Consider the following 8,703-nt stretch of genomic DNA (forward strand, 5'->3'; position numbering starts at 1 on the left):
TGAGGAACTTGCTGAAGTATAACTGTGTAAGGATTTGTTAGCCCAAAAGAGCCATCCTTTGAAAGCAGGGGATACTACAGCCGCCGCTCCCTGCTTTTCCAGCTCTTCAATATTCAAGATACACGTGCGGCCAGAAGACTGTGCAGGGATATGACTCAGGCAGTGACTAAACTGCTGCTGGCCGGGGAGGGATAAGCAGATAGCAGTTGTGTCACATGGTTAGCACTGCACAGCAGAGGTTATGTTTGATTATGCCCCTTGTGACAAAAACCTTCCTGCTACCCACTTCTCCCATCGCAGTACAAAATGGAAGGTTCCTGTCCTTTATGGAGACTGGAGGGTTGATCTACAAATTCATTGTATGTTCAGAAGTGAACTCCTTATGCCCTTGTAGCTTAGCAGCATCCCAATGAGTGACAGCCAGTGCTCTGCAGGGCTCCATCCTACTGATTACACCGAGCTGTAGTGCAGGAGTGGCCAGAAGATTGGGAGGTAAGGGTTCCTCCAGGCAACGCCTTGCAATTTCTTGTCAGCAGAGCCACTGTGGTTCTTTCCCAGCACTTGCTGTCAGAGAAAACGAGGAGCCCAACGAGTAAAAATGCTGAAGTGGTGCCACTCTGTCACTAAGGCTGCACATATCACCAAATGCTCCATATCTTCCCAGTTGCTCCACCAGTCTGCTACCAGTCACCCAATATTGTTCCTCTTTGCAGTGAACAGTGGATCAGGGACAAGAAGCTTGAAGGTTGAGTCCAAACAATTGTAAGAAAAAAAACATTTCCATCTACATCAGCAGTGATCTACCCACTGGTGCTGAAGAGAAAAGAAATTATTTTTCTTTTGTCACAAGTCTGACTGTAAGAAATGAGAACAATGAAGCACACAGGAACAATACTGAACTTCTAAAGAAAACAGTGTTACATGCAGACAGGCTTGAACCAGATAAGCTGAGATGATCTGTATCCTGCATGAGAAGCTTTGCCAGGGAATTTGAAGCCAATCTTTGTTTCCATTTTAAAGCAGCACATCCTCATGTCAATGACAAAACTGTGGAGTAAAGCATTGACTCAGTATTTGGGGCAAAAGAAAGCAAAATTAACCATCCACCACTGAATACTAAAGTATTTGAAGAATCTTCCTATGTTAACCACTACACTGACAATGCACGAAAACCTCAGTTGTTGAAGAGCTGGTTTACCTACTGGCTGAGAGGTGGGGATAGCAATGGTCAGCAAAACCAAACCAGACAGAAGACTACTTACCACTACTGAGACTATTCAGTTTTTTCTACTTCATGCTTGAAGTAACAAAGATATTTTTTAGACATTTAAATAAAATATTAAAAACCCCAAACCAAACAAAACAACTAAACCCAGGGCACAGTCTGAAATCAGAGCAGCTCCTAATTTGCTGTATGACTAGTCCAGTTTACTGATGCTGAATGCAAGGTGATGAGGATGGTCACATTCATAAGAGGTGACAAAACAGGTAAATTGAATATACTTTAAGGTTTCCTTCCACAAGGTAATATGGAGTGGGGTTAGCATGCACTAGACATGCCACATTCAGGGTCAGGCAGCCCAGCCAAGTGGATTATCAAAATCGTGCAGTAGTCCCTAAATCCCCAGGAAGCTGTTGAAGTACCAGCCAACATGAGCAGTGCCTTGCTGTGAAAATAACTTGCTGTTATTTCACTGAGTGAGTTTTTACACTTTCATCTCTTGCATTAAACGCAAATTCACTTCTTATTGCTGTGGTGTGGTAGTTAGAGGCAGGGTACCCACCCACTCATTTCCCCACAGCATTCAGAAAAGCGTGTTTTTTTGAGTGACCTTCTGTTTGAATTATCAGGCCAGCCACAATACAAAGGGCTGCTTTATTAGATTCCTTGCCTTGGGGATTTTCTTAGGATTTAATGATTATAGCCATGACTGGGAAAGAACAGAGTACAGCAAATACTAAAACGTTCACTAAGAGTTTTAAATTAAAATAGAAAACACACTGACATGCAAAACCCTTGACAGTTTTCTGGATGAATACAAGTTGGCATTTGACAGTGCTGTTAGAAACAAAATAGATATAATTGCTTGTTAGAGCTTCACCAATACTTCCTGAGTGAGCAAGAGTGCTGGACACAAATCCTGGTTTTACAAGGCCACAATACTGGTTCCAAGGTAAACAATTGTGAATTACTCAACTGATAGCACACAGCTCTGCTTAAAAAGAAAGGTATACCTAACCTGAAGGCAATTACAGTCTTAATGCCTTTCACAACCACTTATTTATGGTATGTGGATACACCTTGTGTGCGTATGAATAGTGGAGCTAAACTACTGTTTTATATCTTGGATGTGCGAATAGTGAATCCGAACTATTTGCAAAATGGGAAAGTATGTGTAAGATTAAAAACTTCCCGGCATGCTCAATTTTACACATGTCCATAATCACAGCCGCAGTGAAAATATGTTTGAGGAGATTTGTGGATAACTGGCTAGCTGAAAAAGGTCTCATAGACATAGTCCAGCTGGCTGGACAAAAATGCACATCGCTCTCAGCTTATCTGAAGTAAAGCAAAAATATAACAGGAAGATTGCGGTGGGAAAAGAATGTTGCAGGTGGGAACAGGTAACTACAGAAGAGAAACTAGGGGCAGGCTTGGTATTTAGGCAACTAACCAATAATGAGCTTAACTTTTGTAATATGTATGAGCTAATTATAACAAGGCATAAAAGGTGACTGTAAGGTACAATAAACGAAGTCTGCTGATCACTCATATTGAGTGACTGTGTCTTCCTTCCGTCGCAACAGAGATTAGTCATTTTTGGAATGGGGAACTGATGTCTTACCCAAGATAGTGGATCATGATGCTCCTCTGATAATGGCTGGCAAGGCAAGGTAGCTGAAGACCCTGGTCTGTAGCCAGTGTCTCTTCTGCAGCTGCCACATTTCTCTCCCACACTGTCAGCAGGGTGACAGGCTGTCATGAGGGACATCATTACACATTTTGCATTGCCAACACATCAGCATAAGGCACTGGCTGAGCACTCCATTCAGACAAGTATAAACATGTAGTAAAGCCAGTGTCTGAATCCCACTATAATGCTGATTTCATTGCTTCCCAAAACATCCGTGATGGAGGAACATAAGAGGCAAAGTCTTAAATTTTCATTTCCTAGGAATTTGGAAAGTAGATTTGTTAGCTTCTAGACTAGCTTATTTAATATTGTAACAGGAGATAAAGCCTTCTATTTGCTCTACATTATTGTAGAAGAACATGTCATAATTTGTAATCTAAATCCTCAATTTTGTGAGCATTTGATGAATACATGGAAGGTTTATTTATCTGACTACTCTCACTGAACTGAATGCACCCCATTACATGCATTTATGAAAAGTAATGTGGTTTGTATAAGTATTCTCAGGTTATATGGTTTGTTTTAAGCATCATATGAGAAGGGTCAATAAAAAATTATTCAGCTTTGTCATGTTCATGTTAAACAACTTATTGTTAATAAATAAAAAATACCATAAGACCAAAGGAACAGGGATACTGATTCAGACTGAATGCACAAGTAGTCCACTGCCCTGTTTCCAAAAGTGTCCATAAGCAGGTGTCAAGGAAAGAGTAAGTGGTACTTGCCCCACCAACTAGAGTTTCCAGCTACTTTTATCTCAGAGAATTTCATGAACTTGATGTGGTTTGTCTACTTGGTCATCAACAACAGATCTATTCTCTCTAAAATCCTGTCTTCATTTCCCTTTTAACCCAGGTGAACTTTCTACATCCACAGCCTCTGGCAAGGAGTTCTACAGTTCAGCTGTCATTAGCATGAAGAACCATCTCTTCTTCCTCTGTATTTATATTCAAATATATAAATACATATTGACCTTCTTGTGTACGTTTGTTGTTTTTCTTTTAATCATGGATTTACCCTGACTTCCCCTGTATTTCTGATGCTACCATGACTTACATACAGATTATTTCCATTGCTCCTACACAGTCTGCAACTACCTCCCAGTTTAAAAAATCAGTTTTATTCCCTCAAGAATGATAATCACCAGATAAATTCCTTCTGTAGATCCAGCCCCATCTCATTTTAACATTGCTTGTAGCGAAGTGTCTGAAGTGGCATGTAGTGAACTTTGCAAGACATCAAATAAATAAACATGAAATCATTAAATTTTAGACCAGAGATTTAAAATTGAATGTTTAATGGAAAATACTGATTGGGTGTAATATAGTTCAGAGTCTTACCAAAAAATGTTCGATTTTTTAGTTCTTATCGCACACTTCACAGCTTATATTGTTACTCAGAAACTGATATCAGAGTCATCAGACAGGATCAGCTCAATCTATCCAGAGGAACAGCCTGACTTCATCAATAACCAGTAATGTCACTCCAGGGGAATGTACGAGGACACTACAGCATGAAGGCACAAGCTGCACGAAGCATCTCACCACCACTATCTGCTTTACCCTGAACAAGCCCATTGCCAGTGCTCCTCCTTCTCTCACTCACCAGCTAACACTTCAAGGACAAAGCAAGCAGCCCAATCCTCGAGGCAGCCCACAGCAGCTTTTGACTTTCTGCCCAGGTTTCACAGGATGTAAAAGTGACACAACTGGCTTGAAGTCTTCTGGCACCCCACTGTTCATTCCTGTCCTGCACTGACGCGGTGGTTTTGAGGAGGACAGCTGTAAGAAAGATCAGAGAACAGAGCAAGAAAAAAGAGGTGATGCACCTCCTTCTCTGTAAAAGCTGTGTCAGTTCCCTGCTCCAGTTCAGAGCAGAGCCCCACGGGCAGGCTGGTGCAACCAAAGGAGTGGCGCAGGAGGACGGTGAGAGTGTTTTAAGGTGATACCGCTGACTGCTTTGAGGAGGTTTCACATTGCGTTCACCCTTGAGTCAAGCAACAACTCAGAATATTTTTATCAGCGGGGAGCCCTACGTACTTTGACTTTTAAAAGCCTGAACAGCATAAGCAATAAGCCAGCTGTGCTTTCTGCTAAATGCAGCCCAATCAGCACGGTTTCATTTTGTACTCCATTTGTGGTCCACATGAAGCATGGACTAAATGACACAATGCCTCTGCAAAGGGAAGTAATAATCAATTATGCATCTATACTGGCAAAGAATCCCACCATTTTAATACTTACTGACATAAGCAGAGTGGGAATAAAACTTTATTTTTATTATATTACTCTGACCTCCTTCTTGCTCCTTCCCTCCGCCAGGAAGCTGAAAGAACTACTCAGCAAGGCAGGGCAGGGCAGAGCCATACCTGCACCCCAGATCAGGCAAGGAACAAGGGCAAGGGCTTGTGTTGAACTGCAGCTCTCAAGCCCAGGGTCAGAGGGTTCATGGGCAAAGACACCAGACAGGACTTCTAGCTCACTCTTCCAACTTTGCAGTTTCCACAGCAGCCTAATCCAGGGCTACAGCTGCCCTACATCAGGGCCGACCCTGAGCCCCAGCAGCTAAAGCCCTAGGAGGGCCAGAGAAGAGGTTGCAGAACCTGTTGGGCACTCAGCGCTGTGACAGCCACCTCCCTTCCCACCACTGATGGTCCACACACCTTACAAAGGTCCAGCTTTAGAGGAGCAAGTGTTGCAAAATGCCCAGTGTGCAGACATTAGCCAGATTCACCTTGAAGTATTCAAAGGCCACCAGTTCAGGGTACAATACTGGGCAGATGGTCCCTACAGACTCTTCCTTGGCTGGGATCAAAGCAATGGGGCAACCACACGGGCAGTGAAGTGGCCATCCCCTTCAAAGATGCTGGCAATCACTGCATACATCTGGGACTGGGGCTGAAGGGGGGGAATCCTGTGCTGGAGCAGAGGCATAGTCCTGGGGGTGCAGGATAGGGCAGGACAGCCTGAGCAATCGTGCTGCAGTGACCTGGAGGGGAATGGTCTTCTGGGTGATGGGCCCCCCGGTGGGTGCTCCTCCCACCAAGAGCAGTGGCAGTCATTGGGTGGCTCAGGGCTGGGTAGACATCCAGATTTTGTTGGCAGACTCAGAAGCAACAAAATTATGGGATGCCCCAGGTCCATCAGAGCAGCAGTTTGAATGGTGCACCCACCCTAGGGGTGATAGTAAGGAATACTGTGAGGTGGGGCTACAGCCTTAGCCACAGCAATATAGGTGGTGATAGCCCCCAAAACTGACCCAGATCAGTGACCAGTTTCAGGGTCCTTTACTATGGGGTTTTGACAATCAGTATAGCACATGACCCGATCCAGGGACCTCTCTGAGATCTGGGATATTTTCATTAAACAACTAAAATCTGTGGGATAGGTGACCAGGATTAGTTGCATCTGACCAGTAAACCCCATAGCCTTGCCTAATGCCCATTGAACATTTCAGGGCCTGAAGGATAGGGACCATCATGGCTGCAGAGATGTCAGAGGAACCTGCAAGGCCAAAAGCTGCTTCTGAGGGCTGGCCAGAATCCCCTGCAGGGTCTGGAGGTCAGTCAGGAGCTGTGGAGAGGCAACCTGAGTGGGGCTGCCCCACTGCAGAAAGGAAGCCAGGAGGTGAGGGTGGCAGCAGCCTCCCAGCATGGGCTTGGTTGCACAGCACCCAGGCAAGGAGAGCAGAGCAGGTCCATTCAGAGTAACCAAGTCCAGCCAAGAGTCCAACAAATGCCAGGCGAGTCCATAGCACCAAGGCAGGTCCAGGATCAGCAGGGAACAGGGCAGGGCACAGACAGACCTCAAGGATCTCTCAGACAAAGGCAGTGAGCTTAAAGGCAGCTCCTGAAATATGGGAAAGAGACCCCAAATGGGCCTTCTCACAGCAGGTCACCCCACACACTCATGTTGCAGCAGGTTGACCCAAGGCTATGGCCTAACCCTTCCAGCACAAGCAGCTAGAAACCCCTTCTTGGGGGGAAGGGAGGAGACTGTAGAGCTCAGTGGTGCGTACAAGACCCTGATGAAAGCCTCCTCTTGTTCTTTACATCCTCTTGTCACGCTATATTAACATTTAAGACCAGACATATCTCAGGAGCCTCTAAAGGTGACCAGACTGCGAGGGAGCTGGTTGCAGCTTTGTGTTACTTAACACAGAGCCTCCCTCTCTCTGTTCCCCCTCCACCTGCACTGTAAATCACAACATCCTCAGACTTTAAAAGGTGACAGCTGCTTAATACTGGAGAGCTTTGCTGTTTCTTGGGAACTAACAGGACATTCAGCTCCAGATGAATGTTATGACAGATCTTCCTCCAAAGAGCCATCATTGCTCCTCCTCCTCAGGTTATGCTGTGGCATCTAAAAAGCTTGGACAGGAGGTAGTTTAAAAGCTTAGGCATTATTTTGGCCCACAAACGAGCTAATTGACTATATTTGTACCCATAAATAAAAAAGGTCAGGCCTTATCCTCTGAGGTCAAATGGCATGTCGGGGCTCCTGTTGATACAGCTGAATGCTGCTCCTGTTCTCTTCGCCCTGGACAGGGTGGCTTCTTCCTTCTGGTGCTCAGGAAGAGCTGCTGGCCCATGACCTTCTAAGACCATGCCTGGGTCACACCAAGAGCAATGCCAACAACTGAACAGTATAGACAGACACAGACAAGTGTTCATGCCAGTCTCTGGCTCTCCTTTCTTTACTGGTTTATATATGTCCATCTAGCCCTTTAGGTAAGTATGTGCATAATTCTTTGCAGAATTTGATCCTAAAAACTGTTTGATTTTCTTCTCTGGTTCCCAGCTCAAAAAGTGGGAGTTTTAATTTACCTACCATCCATAGGTTGCTGCCTTTTAGTTCCTCTTTAAATGACAAGTTATCAGACTCTATGGAGAAAACTGGGGAAAAATCCAATCACAAATGAGGTCAGATAGGATAATTTCCTTGTCCCTTTTAGCTCTCAGTATCTGAGGATTTGGGTGCTGATACTTCTGCCTTTTTCTACACTTTTTTGCCTGACTTGTGTCACTCGATCGGTTTGGCTGCACTGGAGGTCCCGCTTTTACTTCTGTGCCAGTATGTAGGAACGCTTTACTTCAATGATAGAGGCAATGACCTTGGTTTGCAGGCGTCTCGCTGTCCCCTGTGGCACTGTCAGATACCAGATAAAGAGACTCTGTGCTTGATGAGCACTTTTGCTTACCAGCTCTGAGCCAGAAAAAATATTTCAATTTCACAACCTGAATTTCCTTTGTTAACCCTTCCCCACCTGCTTTCAGGGTATTTTTCTTCTTCCCAGTCTCCAAGAAGATTCAAACTGGAGGTTATATTTGCCTAATTAACAGTAGGCAAATATGCAGTTTTATAATGTTCAAAGAACCTTTTTCCCCTGAGGATGTCTAGGATTAGCCTTTTAGAGAAACATCATCCACCACGTATACACCCTGCTTGTAGCACAGTCATGCTGAATGTGCAGGAACCGAGAACTGCACATTTGAAAAAAGCTTTTCAAAAGTGGCCAGTTATAATTACAGGGGGAATTTAAGTCTCACAGCATCAGCCAGGAACAGCAGAGCTAACATCCCTTCTAATATGCCACTGTTTAATGAATCCTAAGGATAGGTTTCACACAGGAGGAGGGACTGTGGCACCTATACCGATACTATGTGGTGAAGTGCACCCTGCACATCCAGCAAGAGAGTAACAGTGGTGTTACTGCACACCTCTGCTTCACGTCCCTATGTCTGCACTCAGTCCTGAGGGATGCAACGTTTGAGATGTCATCTCTTCCT

This window comes from Falco biarmicus, chromosome 4 (assembly GCF_023638135.1).
Source record: "Falco biarmicus isolate bFalBia1 chromosome 4, bFalBia1.pri, whole genome shotgun sequence".
NCBI classification, from domain to species: domain Eukaryota; kingdom Metazoa; phylum Chordata; class Aves; order Falconiformes; family Falconidae; genus Falco; species Falco biarmicus.